This window comes from Dipteris shenzhenensis, chromosome 28 (genome assembly GCF_047967505.1).
Source record: "Dipteris shenzhenensis isolate YYH24624 ecotype China chromosome 28, Dip_SZ_1.0, whole genome shotgun sequence".
NCBI classification, from domain to species: Eukaryota; Viridiplantae; Streptophyta; class Polypodiopsida; order Gleicheniales; family Dipteridaceae; genus Dipteris; species Dipteris shenzhenensis.
The window spans coordinates 37,163,286-37,178,695 of record NC_141623.1 but is presented as its reverse complement, the minus strand read 5'-3'; the positions used below and the strand labels follow the sequence as shown (position 1 = coordinate 37,178,695).

Here is a 15,410-nt window from a genome sequence, read left to right as displayed (position 1 = left end):
ATGAAACCAGCTCCTTCCAGCCCTCCGCCAACATTACCAGAGGTCGATGCCCTTCCTCGTCCTGCCACTACAAATGCAGCTCCCTCTGCTACCCCCAAGAGTACCCCAATTGCCCCTTGCAGCCACACCATGCCTACTCCTATGGAGAATGGAGGTGCTGCAAGCTTAACCAGCCACCCCCCTACCATCTTTTGCTTGATAGAAATCACCTCCGACAAGCAAGACCTATCCTTCGTAGACAAAGTGCTCATCCCTGAGGGGCAAATCGCAGCTCTCTGTAACACGCTGTTGCCAGGATCGGCAACCCTTGATAAACAAGGGAAGCTTGCCAAGCTTGGCTTCAATGCACTCAGTTACTCAAAGAAGAGGGCTTGCTACCTCGAAGGGTCTTGGAAAGCATGAATGTAGATGCCCTTAAGCCTGGCCTGTACGCTGCATGTGCACCTCAAAAGAATCGAATTTGCTTGTTTTACTGGCCTGGGAACAAACAGATAGTCGGGCACGAAGCCAGCAGGAAGGATGTGGCTTGCAATTTTGTGAGATATCTGATGGAGCTTTGCAGCTATGTGTGTGCATGCATGCAGGGTGCAAACATAAGCCCCTCACTTACATCTCAGTCCAGCAGCTCGAGCATCCCCGGCCGAAAGCAGAGAACCCAGAGGTTGCAAATCTCTCTCCGCAAGGAATCAGAAGATGACCTCAAGCTTCTGCCAGGATTCAATATCCCTATGCTCCTCCATGAACTCATGCCCTCCCAAATAGCTGCCAGTGCTGCCGGTGATCATGAGCACCACCAACCGGTGGGCTTTATGCTCGCCCAAGGCCACCACAGAACTGCCCTGCTTGTCTACATGCGCATTCCAGCTAAGGTGGTCACCAACACCAAAGTAGAAGCAGTCTATCATTCCATTGATGCTCAACCTGTCTTGAATTTGTTGTTCGCCTATCATTTTGTGGAGTGCACTGCCTTGCGAGATGATGATTTTGTCAATCTCTTGCCGGTCATGTGCAAAGAAGATCTGGAGAGAGAGTACAATGAAGCCAAAGAGGCTTGGAAGCAACGTCTGGATGCCAGAAAATCCAAGCAAAACGATTTAAATAGTATGATTCAGATGTATTCAAGTGTGTGCTGCCACATTACTTGTTAGAAAGACGTCCCTGGGAAGAAAACGTGCTTCGTAATGCATTGGATGGTCCAAATATTACCTACAAAGGAGCTGATGATGGAAATGATCAGGAGCTGAAAGCAAATGGTCGCTGTTCCGTGGTCAAGATGGATAGTGATAATGGTGCAGGTAGTGTGCTTCACAAGCATTAGATAGTCCAAATATATCTGGTAAAGGAGCTGGTGATGTACATGAACAATAGCTGAAAGCAAATGACCACTGTTCAGAGGGTCCAAACATTGCTGTTAAAGAAGCTGTTGATGGAAATGATCAGGAGCTGAAAGTAAATGAGCCGTGTTGCAATGTCAACAAGGTGGATTGTGACTATGGTGCCTGTTTATTACTAGAACTCTCGAAGTTGGAGGAGGAGCTTTGTAGCATCTGGTCAGGTGAACCTCGTATGCAGCATGGTAGATTGTTGTTTAGTGGTGCTAACCTGCAGAGTCTCATCCCTGATGGAAGTCATTCCTATGGTGTGTTTTTGGTTGCTGGTAACAACACTGCAAAACCCATTTGCTTCATGCAGCAGGTCACAATTAAGGCAATGCCGGGTGGAAATACAGAGCAGAGCAAGGAAGTGACGTACACTGTATACTTCAGTCCAAAGCCTGGCCAAGCCTCTAGTGAGGGTAGAGCAGAACCAGTTATCTTCACGGGTGTGGAGAACAAGGTCGTGGTAACAATAGCATGCGAATCTTGAAGGAAAAGCCTAGATGCCCCTTTTCAGGGTCCGTTTGCATGAAGCAAAGTGGCACTGAAAAGGGTCTTGGTATGAAATTGTGGATGGATGGGCTCTTGGATAAAAAATTGTTTCCATCCTTGGAGAAACAAGTGATGGCAGCCAGCTATTTAGTGAAAAAGCTTGGTGCTAAATTTTCATTGAGTGAGAAGTTCGTCACAACTCTTCTAACCTCGGATGTGAAGACATGGTCTAAAGCTAACTTTGAAAAGGACATCAAAGATGAAGGCTTTTCCTTGATAATAGAGCACCTCATGAACCCCCCCTCAGATCCATCATCTGCATCTATGCACAAGAAGATCATGTCTGCACCTAGGCCTTCTACAGCACCGTATGTGATGGACTCTTGGACGTGAGAAGAACCATGGTAAAGCCAGACATACACACACTCATTGGTAGCAAGATGGAGAGATTGCTTAGGGACGAGGCTACAGCTGTCAAGAATGAAATGGAAAAGGATTTTTCCAGCTTGCTACAAGCAATGAAGCAGCAGGTGTCAATCTCGACACAGTCTCAGGAGGACAGGTTGAGAGCGAGATTGAAAGGCTTCTCGAATAAAGGTTTCTCCGATTTTTCTACATGGATCCCATGGGGTAGTTCATCATTTACCAAGATGACTCTGAACTATGACATTGAAGAGATTCAAAAAGAAATGGTCACATGGACTGCTGTTGAGTTGATAGCAGATAAGAGAGACTTGGACCAACTAATGAATGGCCAAACATCAAGTCATGCAGTGGTTCCTTCCTTCAGCAAGCCATTGGAGTTAGCAGTTCTTGACCCAAGCCAGGAGGTTCTCAGCAAGGTAGTGCTACTCAAGGGAGGACAAGTGTTACAGTTTGTGGTAGCTAAAGATAAGTTAGACTTGCACATTTATCTGTGCCCAAGGCTCGGAGTTTCTCTAATTGGGAGAAATCCTATGAAGCAATATAAGAGGGGTTTTGATTTGGTGGTGTATGGTGAGGCCTCAAGGCTCATGGCCATGTATGATTGGGGCCTTAGTTCACTCAAGGCCTTCTGCCTTGATGAGTCTTTTCAGTGTATGGACTGGACAGGCATTGAAATTCAGCTATCACAGTTTGCAGGAACCAAAGAGCTTGTGTGGATGGAGTTTGTTTCCAGCAAAGACCTAGTTCTTGCTGATTGGAAACGGCGTTTTAAAGTGATATCCTCCATGTGCAAGCAAAGCAGTAGAAAGTCCTACCTTCTTAATCACTTGGCTGGTTCTTTGCTGGAATTGATTTCCCCATTTTGAAGTGCATGTCCTTATCTCATGTCTTCATGTCTATCTATTGTGTGTGCACAGGATTTTCATCTAGATAAAGAGACAGAACGGTTTCAGGATGGTGTGAGGTTGGTGAAGGCTGATGTGAAGCTATTCAAGGGCTTGTTCTATATGTCCATCAAGGATGTTGATGCTTCGGATGTGGAGGATCTCAAGGATGAGTTCTGTGAAAAGATCCATCAGATATGCAACAAGTCCAAGGAGAGCTTCCTTACCACTATGTATGGGGGGGAGGTAGAGATTGCAGCAATGCCCCCCTTCCAACGCCCTGAGTTTCATGACAGCATTTCTGACATTGGAGAAACAATTGAAAACTATTTCCCACACACAATACTGGCTGCAGCTTTATGCTGGACTTGAAGCTGGTGGTTGCCCAAATAAGCGCAATAGATTGGGCTCCTGTAGATTCAAAGCGAATAGCCATGAGGCTCAGCTTGATCAGAGTGCATCTAGAAAGTGCTCTTAGGCTTGGCAACTGCTTGGATGGAATGCCGCTTGTGAACTTTGATAGTCAGGAGGAGTTGAAAGATGAGCCCATACATGTAGCAGGTCAGACTCTGACAATTACGGATGCGGGTCTGGAGCTGGCGGCAGAATCGAATGAGGCCGTGGGAGTTATAATGAGCCCCTTGAAGGAGGCATTTGCCAGAGTTGTCCAACACAAAGGAACTGATGAGAGTTGGTTATCATCGTATGTAAGCTTCCTAGCTGGTGTGGTTGAGATGAGGAGAAACAGGGTGCTTGCATGGTTACAAGTCAATACTTAAGATGTTCCAGAAGATAGTGATTAGAAGCTACAGCTGGAAATACTTGCCTGACTATCTGAGATGAAAAACAAACTTGTCCTCTGTTCTTGCAAATGCCAGAGCTGCTTTTTGAAATGCATCCTAGAGAAAGGGCATACCTCTTATCACTCTTGCCTAGGAAGCCACAATTGCAGAGAAGAATGCACCTTTTGTGTTGAGGAATATAAAGAGCAGATGTTTGACCAGCTTGATCATGGCTGGATGGTACTCGCATGCAATGACCCCGCTGGGCATGATGGAACCCACGATTGCAAGCGCCGGAAGCACACCTGTGGCAAACCTTGTGTACTCTCTACAAAGGCATCCAACTGCAGTAAAGACTTGCTCCTTAAGGGTCGACCATGAAGGTTACCATCGTTGCAATTCTCGACAGCACATATGTGGCATGAAGTGTGCACTACCCTCTTGCAACAATGATTGTGTGTTTCCCTTGGAGTGGGGTGACCATGAAAGGCATGCCTGCCATGAAAAATTCTGCCCTATGCAGTGCTGTATGTAGGGGTCAGGGGTGTGCCATGTGCAAACAAACACGCAGCTTCCATGGCAAAAGGGGGAATTTTGACTATGAATATGTGTCAGCGCAATTCGAACAACGTAAAGCCTGCTGCGTAATGATCCCTCCATTGGTAGCCCTCATACCAACAAGAATGCAGTGCATTTCTGTGATGTGAGGAATGGCCTTGCAGTGCATCATGTACATCTCAGCCTTGCTGGACTCTGCGTGCATATTTTCGATCTTGTATGTCGATGTCTTTTTCTTCAGACACAAACTTCATCTTAGTCATGTTGCCATGCACCGTCTTATGTAAACCTCCATGCCCAAAAGGAAGCTTACAGTAGTAATCACAAGCAGGACAAGAGGACATACTCATTTGGTGACATGTCCAGGTGAAACTGGAGGGTGTTGCACAGAGAAGTTCAATGGAGCTAGGCACATGGCAACCAGCTCGAAATGCTATGGGTTGGGCAGGGATGTGCTCTTGGATGAGTTGACCCATGAGGCATACTGGCATTACATCTGATTTGTGGACCCATGTGAAGAAGCAGAACAAGCCTTGGTGGCCACGTCTGCAGGTCTGACGAGCATTTGGCACAGGGATCTTCAACTGGTGCAGGAATCCATGCGAGGTGCGGAGATGGCGAACAAGAGCCTGGTGGTGGTGTTTTTGAGCGACGGGGGCAACAATGGCGGTGTGGATCCTGTGTACATGGTGGGGTGGATGAAGAAACAGGACACGAGGCTGGTGGTGTACACCATCAAGTCGGGCAATGACCCTTTCAAGCACATCCTGAAAACCATGGCCCAGGCAGGTGATGGCTCATTCCAGACGAGCTTGGACGAGGTGCAGCTTGCCAAGGGCTTCGAGGACCTGGCCAAGAGCCTTGAGCCCAATTTTGTTATCACCTCTTCCTAGTGCCCAATTTTGCATCTCGCATCAAGGCCTTGTTTTAATTTGCTAAGATATCTGCTTGAGCCAATACCTAAGTGCTAATTTTGGTTTTCTATATACCTATCTGCTTCTACCTAAGTGCTTATTACATTATGGGTAGATTATGCTTAAAAAATCGTAGCGGGTTGACATGTGATCCGGTCACAGGACTGAAGACACCGGTATTTTTTATTTTGCGCATAGAAAATTAAATAAAATTTACTTTTCTGAAAATATTTGGGGTCCTCGTCCTTGGTACAGGGTCACCCATGACACAGAGGGGTAGTACTTCCTTGGTACAGGGTCACCCATGAGACAGAGGGGTAGTACTTCCTAGTGCGAAGCATGCGAATGACGCACTTGTCAAGTATTGCGACCAATCGGGAGAACATCTTGTACTTCGAATACATGAAGGCCCATTCAAATATGTTCGAGCTTGTCAAGCAAACACGACTCTGGACATCCTTTGCACCGTATTGTGCATACATGTCCATGCCGATGTCATGTCCTCTAGTTCAATGTTTTTGTAAGTGGTTCGGAAGTGAGGTTTGCCGTAGTCCTTCATGCAATACCCAAGCATTCCGTGGAAGGTTTGTAAGTTCTTTTGCTTCAAGCTCTTGCATATAATCACCCCCCCAGTTGGCCATTGTCCCAACCTATGTACCTTTGGATGAGTTTGTTGACACATTGCATGCTGCGTGCGGTTATGCGGCAAACCATCTGTAAATGGAGGTGAAACGGTGTGCCCCCCCTCTTGGAAGAACAAAGGCCAGCATGGCATGCCTCATGCAAGAATCTGTCCACATCGTTGAGCACAATGATGTCAATGTCCGCACCGCCCACCCCTATTGTGACATTGACCTCGAAAACTGTGGTCGCTCTTGCTTCTGAGGTTGTTGCTTTTTTGGGTCTGCTTCTTGGTCTTTTGATGCTTCTTAGGTTGGAAAACATGTGTTATTCGATTGGCTGTGTGGGGGTACATATTCGAGCCTTACACAAGCGCGGGGACCTAGTAGATTCGGGGGGGGGGGGGGGGGCGTTGCGTTGATCCATAGCGCAAATTGACCGCGGGGGGGAGTCATAGCATTGTTCATAGTGCAAATTTAGGGGGGGGGGGTGGGGAGTCGTAGCATTGATCCGTAGCACAGATCGGTGGGGGGGACGAGAATCGTAGTGTTGGAGTACATAACAACGTTAAAGTTGGTGAATCCAACGTTGTCGGCATTTGATGGCACTCACAACACACCAAAATCACGATACAGTTGAAGTCACTCACGTTTTGGAAGGTTCATCGGTGGGCTCCTTCATATGTGATTCGGGAGGAGAACGATCCTGAGTACCCTTTTACAACGACTGGGTTGCTTTGACCTTCGTTGGCAACGCTTTGCACGCCTTTGGCACATGCTCCTTCAATGCATCTACCTCGCATGGCAAGTCCTTCTCGAACACGAGCCGTCGATGAGCAGCCACATGACCTTTTACCTTCGTAGCTCGCGCCATCACTTTTTCTCGCGTCATGATCTAGTACCCACCATAGAGTTCTTCACGTGTGATAATGTAGAGTATGCATGTCTTAAGATTTTGGACACGATACACACGAATATGTTGGCTCGGGTAAGATACGTAGTCGCCACCTTAAACCTTTGACGTATGCTGCATTCACCACCTCCAATGACCACCTCAATACTTCCGTTGCAATCTTTTACCTTACAGTAATTCTTTCTCGGGGGAGGGCAAAAATATTTTTTTGAATTATCTAAGAATGTGTATGGTTGTCTATATTCCTAGGTATAGCGATAACAAGCTCAGGAAAACAGGCATTATCTATCTATCCAAACGTAACTATGATGTTCTAATACCTAGTATGTTTCGATGATGGGAGATAAGTGGACCCCAACCTCGGAACCTAGACTCCTTGAGGATTTGACATCTTTTTTCAATATTATGTTTGTCAAACTCAATATTATTAAAAATTCTTAATTTGATCAAAATTTTTACAAACTCTAGTTGCATTTTTCAACTTAGATGTCTCAAACATTTTTTCCTTATATGTTTTCCTTTTTTAACTTTTTATCCAATTGATGGAATTAATTGTATGGCTCAATTATTGATGGGACTTTTTAACCTAAACACACATACACATTGCCATCTTTTGGCATAACATTTAACAAGTTGAAAAGATCGTGGCATGTTATGATCAAATATTAACTCTCTCTCTCTGTAGCTAGTTTCAACAAAAGTGTTTTTGGGGACTTTTAATGAGTCATGAGGCTAAAGGAAAAAAAAGGGATAAAAGCATTAAACCATATAAAATTCAGGTCATATATAAATTAGCGCATTTTTTCATTTGCAAGAATGAGAGAAAGCGAGGCACTGAAAGAGAAACGAAACCGAAGAGATAAGGATGAAGAATACAATTATGCAAAAGCAGCAAAAAAAAGAAAATCTTTCATGCTGTAACTGAAACAAAGATCTTTATTTGTGACAAAATCACACAAACACAAATGGTTGCTTATTGATAAATAGCATATTATTAACCATTGCTTATTAGTTAAGAAATAAGAATTTAGGTAAAAGGGTTTAATTTACAAGCGACCCTTAATTTTTCGGGTGTAGGAATAGGAAAAGGCAATGTGGCCCTTCAGTTCGTGGGTGACCCTTCATTTCTTGGGGACCCTTGATTTATGGGGAGGACACAACTATAAATAACATGTTGGGAGCATAGAAAGTCACGACATGGTGGAATAATCGACTGGCCATATACTTTGATCATGGACTTCGTAAGTCGTGACCTTCTACATCGAATGCTCAAAAGCTTTAAAGGTAAGAGCATATTGTCCTCCTTATGTACATGAGTACGACTTGTATTGTGACTAGTGCTGTGATCTACAGCTACTAATCTCGAGTCTTAAGTTGAGGCATTAGGTACTAGTTACACAAGTCTGCGGGCCGAGGCGACTTCTAGGAGCCTATTACGTTGTAATTAGCTTGGCATTCATTATAGAATTGATGGACTGCGTGCTACACATTGTGCATGATAACTAGAGTGTGGCTATGCAATAATACAGTATGGGGTAGCGGCTCAGTTTGTATCCTCATACAAGGATGAATCTATGTGATACATAGAAGCTGGGTCGTGGACCCTGAGCAAAAAGAGCTACAGTTGATGCTGCACTACCACACAAAAGACCATCATACGTCGAGCACACACAAGCTATGCACAATATGCATGGGCGTACCATTAATGGACTGTGCATAGAACAGCAAGGAACGCACGGACTCCAACTAAAAGACTACGCAGGGCCAACGCATTTGACGCGGGAGTTTGTATTCCGAGGGACCTCGGGTCCTGAGGCCACAAGCCATGGGAGGAACATTAAGGACATTTAGGTGACCATATACTTTGCTTACGTTAAAAATTAATAAAAGCTATTCGTCTAATTTGTCTAGGTCTTTTAAGGGGACCTTAGGACCTATTATTTATTCCTTGGGACTGGGATACCTTTTAACGAGACCATGGGACCTTTGGAAAGTTGTCCATGGTGGCCCTTTTGGAACCCATTATGCTGGGGTTTTTGGCCTGCCATAGGTAGGTCTAAGTGAAGGCGATTCATGAAGAAGCGAAAATGGACATTTTTTTATTTTCAAAAAAATCTAGATTTTGTATTTTCTAGAAACCCTCCACATCTCTCTCTCACTCCCCCCCCCCTCCCTCATCGCTCTCAATTCATCAATCCACCCTATTGCACTATTTGGATCTCCACTCTCTTTTCTGCACTGCACATCTTCCTCGCTATTTTGAATCTAGGGAAGGCCTTATGAATGATTTAGAATCATTCACCTTGTTTTCCTTATTAAAATTCTTTTTTCATTGAGTTTGTTAGAAAATTACAATTTCAGAGAGAAAAGGCATTACCAAGTTGGAAATTTGTTATTATAAAAAAGTATATGCCTATATTTTTCTAATGGCATTAGCTTTTTTATATGGCTATACCTTTATAAGGGGATAATTAATGGGTCTGAGGATTGAGGAATTTTCCTAATCCTTTTCAGTTGTCTAATCTTTTACTTTATATTTCGAACATCAATAACAAGTCTAGTAATGCTATGACACCTGTCTTCCCTTCTGGTTTAAGCTATCCTAACTTAAGCTTATTGGATGGTGGCAGGTATCAACGTTGCTGGTTGAAGTGTAGTACAAAGGTTTTGTCAAGGAATTTATAATCCTAGAAATATTCTTGTTTTAGGATTCAACCATCTTTTTGTCTCTAGTAATACCTTCTCTCATATATCATTTGATGTATAAATGTTGTTCATATATTCTTGAACCTTCTTGAGGGGTTCTAATCTAAATCTTAAACACACACACAAATATTGCCATCGGGGTTTGGTCACCTTGATTCCTTGAATATATGACTAACACATCTTATGGTTATTCTTCAAATGGATCTACAGTGGCACATAACAAAGTGTACATTTTCTCTCGGATTCTTCTGTCCGAGATCAGCTCAAATCTGTTACCCCATTTTCTTTCATTATCAAAACTATTCCATCTAGCATTAAGTTTAGTCAAAATCTCTTCAATGCCTTCAGAGGGAGTGGGAATAGGTAAGAGGGATGAGTTGCCTACCTAGCCAAACTCTCTAGGGAAGTTGAGTATCCTGCCCTTCCAAATGATGTCTCCCTCCCACAGCTGTATTTTGCTCATAATAACCAACTCTTGATCTGCATTGCTAAGTCTGAATTCTCTTCTTATCTCCAGCCATGTCTTCCACCTGAAGTTGGTCTTGTCCCATACATCTCCCCAACAAGATAACCCTTTCTTTACCAAGCGCCATGCCCTCATGAAGTCATCATCACTAAACTGTTGTTTGGTGAAGACGGTAGCAACCCAAATTGAATCTAAAGCCATAAATCTCCCTTTTCTAGAGAGGATAATGCGGTTTTTTATTTGTTCAAAGGCCCACCATCGAGTTTTCCAAAGCTGGCTCCCTTTGGTTGTGCATGGTCTGGATTCCCTATGGCTGAGAGAAGGGGATAGTCCTTCCATCTAGGGGCTTTGTAGGGTATAACATACTTGAAGTTTTCGAGGAGGAGGTTAGCCCAATCACTTTCAGGAGTAGTGATGGCTTTTATTATTGAAGTGGCTGCTAATTTATAAGCTGCTAACTGTATATTTATAACACCCAAGCCTCCTTTCTTTCTGGGTCTGGTACAGAAAGCCCACTTGACCTTGGATATTCTTCTTCTAGTGTCACTCCCCCCCCCCATGAGAAGGATCTATAGATTCTTATAAACTTTTCTAAGCTTGTTCTGGAAGGACACTTGCAAGAGAGATAGAAGATAGCAATTGGGTATATATAGTGATTTAATACTACCCTTCTTCCTACTAAGTTTGCCTACAAATGCCCGAGTTTGTCTATTTTTTTCGAAACCTTTCTAGAAATCAATCCCATCTCTCTTTCATCTTAATTTTGAAACCCATAGGGATACCCAAAAGTTTGAAGATTATCCATGAGGAATTCTCTTACAGCCCATTTGTTCCAGAAGATTTTGGGGGTCTCCAGATAACAAGGCTTAACTAGTTTTTGAGTGATTTATTTTGGATACAAATGCAGTACAAAAGATATCCATACAATCCATAGCTCTTTGTATATCTACATCTGTGTTTTTGATGGTCAGAGTAGTATCATCTGCAAATTGCTGGTTTACTAGCTGCTTTCCTAAAGGGAGCTCTATACCATTCATTTCCCCCATTACCACCCGATCTTTTATTAGCCATCCCAAAGCATCTGTAGCTATAGCAAATAAGAGAATATTTTGATAATCTTTCAATTTCGAGTCCGGTGGTACAAGCTACTATGTCCCTTATCGATAACAAGGAGATACACAAAAAGATCATTGAGCATGACATGGTGGCAAAGGAAGTAGGTAATAACACATTGTTACATACCCTTGGCATTGAAGAATGGTCGTTGGTCCTTGATACAAGCCAAAAGAGTACAAAAATAGCCTATGCACTACTTTCTGAAATGGAAACTATGATAGATGAAATCATTTGCAACGATGATGTCAATGTGCATCATCATGAAGAAATGCTACCTAGAATTGAAGAGGCTCTATCTTCTACCGTTATACCTAAGGTCACTATCAAACTTCCTTGGTTCAAAAAAAATTCTCTTTCTTGATCTAAGCAAGAGAAGTTGGATACTTTCTCCATCTTACTCACTACTTCAGTAGAACAGGAAGCTATGGACAATCTCACCATGCCACAAGGATCATCATGCATCTTACTCACTACTTCAGTAGAACAAGAAGCTATGGACAATCTCACCATGCGACAAGGATCGTCATGCATCTTACTCACTACTTCAATAGAACAGGAAGCTATGGACAATCTCACCACGCCACAAGGATCATCATGCATTCCTACATTGCCTACTCGGGAGGTGAAATTTGATGTCTCAAGAGACTTATCAAAACAAGATGTGGACTCTTAATAATTTGAATTTATTAGCGCATTTGAGCATAGATATCTTAAATTTTTCGGGCTCACAATCTAATGGGGATGTGGATAAATGCTAACAGGCTACTCTCAAAGGAGTCACATTAACATCTTTCAAAAAGGTAAGCATTCCTTGTGCACCTGCACTTTCTACAATGTATGCTAGGAAATGTTCTAGTTCCAAAATACTATTACTTGTTCGGGGAGACTTTTACTCTAGTATGGAAAGGGCTGCAAATTACAAATCCCTATGGTGGAATTGGTTACAACCATTCCTCAGGTGTGCTTGTGTTTCTGACAAATGTGGTAGCTCTCTCATTTGGACAGACCATGTTATATGGTATATAGGGAATCACTTGGATTTCTTTTACTCGGATATGAGTTTAGCAGCTTCCTTTACTACATTCCTCATTTGGTTGAATGGACCGACAAAATCCATAGTTGAAAGTCTTGTCACTTTCATCTTTGTGAGAGAGTTTATGATTCAAGGGGTCTTGGTTTATGTAGAAAATCCAAAAGCCAAACTTTTTTCTTCAATGGATAATGAGCAAGGACTCACTATGACTGAAAAATTAATCAAACCTCCTTCCTTTTCAAAAGAAAGTGCCAACCTTATGAAGCCGAAATATGGTGGCAGAGACAATGTAAGAGGCAATCCAGTCCCTTTTCAAGGTGGGGCCAAATCTAGAAGAAGTTTCACAAGAGGAGGATGTCATAATAGTGGCCGTGGATCTAATTTTCCTCGCCAAGACATTGTGGATGTATCCACACCACCCTCTAATACCCCTAGCAATGCGTTGCTAATAATTGGTGATATTACTCCAGCTTCAGGCTCTAGCTCCAATAAGGGAAAAAGGCTTATGACCTACAATAATAGCAATGCTCCTACCTTGGAAAAAAAACTCAAACGGTCTTCTATGTGACAGGTTCTAGATCTCTGATGGAGTCTTTTGGAAGATTGGTTTTGATACAAAATTCTCTTAATAAAGAAACCACTGGCATCTTGCATCTTTATTACTCCTCTTGCTTTAATAAGTTCTATCCCAGTTCAACTATTATACTTTCCAATCTCATTTTTGGATGGAGGTATGATAAACCAATAAGTTGGAAACTTCTTAACTCATTTAAAAGAGGTATTCCATACTTTGTCATGGGAAAAGGAAGATAAGTGTAAATGCTCTACTTTTTAACATTTTAAAATGTTTACTATGGAAGTGGACGGGGGATCAGGATCACATGTTCAAACATTAGATATTAAGATCTTTCGAAGTAAAGTTATTCAACAAACACTTTACAAGGGCTTAAATTACATCCCTTGTAAACCTTGTCTTTTTTCTCCAGCCGTTAGGTCCCTCAGTAATTTTTGGATGGATTTATTTTCAAAACACAACTTGGTCAATAAACAATTAGCTATGTCATCTTTCTTAAAGGCCTATGCTGACCAACTTAAAACTTTCAATATTAAAAAAGTCAAAAAATATGAAATTTGGTTAGACAACAAGGATGTTTTGGATGAAATTGAATGGGTAAAATCACATTTGTACATTTCAAGATCAGACAAATGCTCTAGTACTATGGTATTTGAATGCATTCACTGGATACGTGATATGGCCGGCCGTAGACTTAATGGGGCTAGACTTCAACCCTTGCATGGATGGAAATACATGTACCATCCCAAAACAAGTTGCCTCTAATCTCTTTAAGGATTTAATTCACCTTGTATTCAATATTTAAACCACACAAAAGATCTCATAGGTGGATTACCAATGCTCATAGCTGCATCTATTCTTCCCTTGAATGTTTTAAAGGAATGGGCACATAGCAAAACCTTGATTGCTAATACCTTTTTAAAGGCAGATTCACCTTTATTATGGATTGTCAATTCTATATTTGAGGTATCTCTTAATCTATCGACAAAGGTCAACTATGTCTTTTGTGCAAACATAGCAAAATGTTATGAATCTTTACCTCTATATGGGGAGGATGAATTAGTTACCATACTTGCTAAAGTAGTTACTGTAACCTTTAAGCAAAAATCCATGCATCCCTTCATCTTGACACATCTTAATGAGTCAAAAGGAACATGGGGTAAACCAAAGTGGTCTAAATATATGATAAATACACAAGGTTCTATTTGCCTAGATGAAGATAAATTGATCTTATTACAAACATGGCTTCTCACTCATTTTGTACAATGTTGTGATAGAGTTTGGAAACAAGTTAAAGGGATTCTAATGGGTTTTTCATGCACCCCATTATGGTGCAATTTATATTTCTTTGGTATGAGTCTTCTTTCATTTTAAGGCTCATGAGACTTGGTAGAATCGATTTGTTACCACTATTTAAACATGTGTTTAGATACATTGATGATATTCTATGTATTAACGACAATTATATAAAACATTTTCTTCATCCAAATGCTATCAGAGATCCAAATAATCCTTTTTAGACTTATCCGCTACCTGTCATTGAGATTAAGGAAACCATTCTATCCACAAATTTTATGAATCTCTCTATTGAAATTTAGGGAGATGGTAGCTTTACAATGGATAAGTTTGATAAAACAAAGCACTTCCTTTTCCTATATCTAGATTTATCCACTTTCAATCTAATAGACCTATTGGCCAAGCCAATAAAATGATCCTTTCCCAGATCTTTCCTATTCTCTACTTATGCAACAATAATGACAAGGCTGTTATTACGGCTATTTTAGAAATGGTCAGTTTTATGACCAGCAGTGGTTTCAAAAAGCAAAAAATATTACACCTCATACGACATTTTCCAACATCCTCGAAGTTTCCTGGAGCGCTACTTAAAGCACTAGAGAACTCCTTGAAGGTATGATTCTATATAAAGAGCTTTATTGTGGAGAATGGTAGGCACTTCCCATATTGGGGTGTCTACCATCACAATAATCATGGTGTTGTGCCTACCATGGGATAAGGGTGGGTACACACACACACACACATCACACACACGCGTGCGTGCGCACACATGCACGCACGCACACACGCGCGCACACACACACACACACACACACACACACACACACACAAAACGTGATATTCTAGGGAAGCTTGCGATACGTGATGCATTTACATAGCAGATGTTGAGGTAGCCGCGTTCCGTGATATGTTGAGCAAAACGTTTTATTGTGAGCCCTTAAATGGCCATGGGGTGCTCTGCAATCACGTCCATAGAAATATCACTCTAGTCAGATAATCGCCCATGCTTTATCCACATAGACTACATTCCACTTCTCCGTTCTAGCAACCACGATTGAGAGATGCATAGGTATTTCGAAATGCCATCATGATCACGATCGATTAACAGGGCTTAGCTCTAAACAACGGCAACTAGAAGTCCCAACACATTCACAAATATGGGATGTGCTTCGTGTTAACACCTAGTCAAAAGACTACGAGAACATAAGGACAGGACTATAGTACGTAGAGGAAGATATATTGAGAGATATACAT

General features: G+C 42.0%; 1 pseudogene; it reads left to right on the top strand.

Moving 5' to 3' along the window:
- Nucleotides 1-5,411, top strand: LOC147883529 (uncharacterized; annotated as a pseudogene).
- The last annotated feature ends 9,999 nt before the right edge of the window (nt 5,412-15,410 follow it).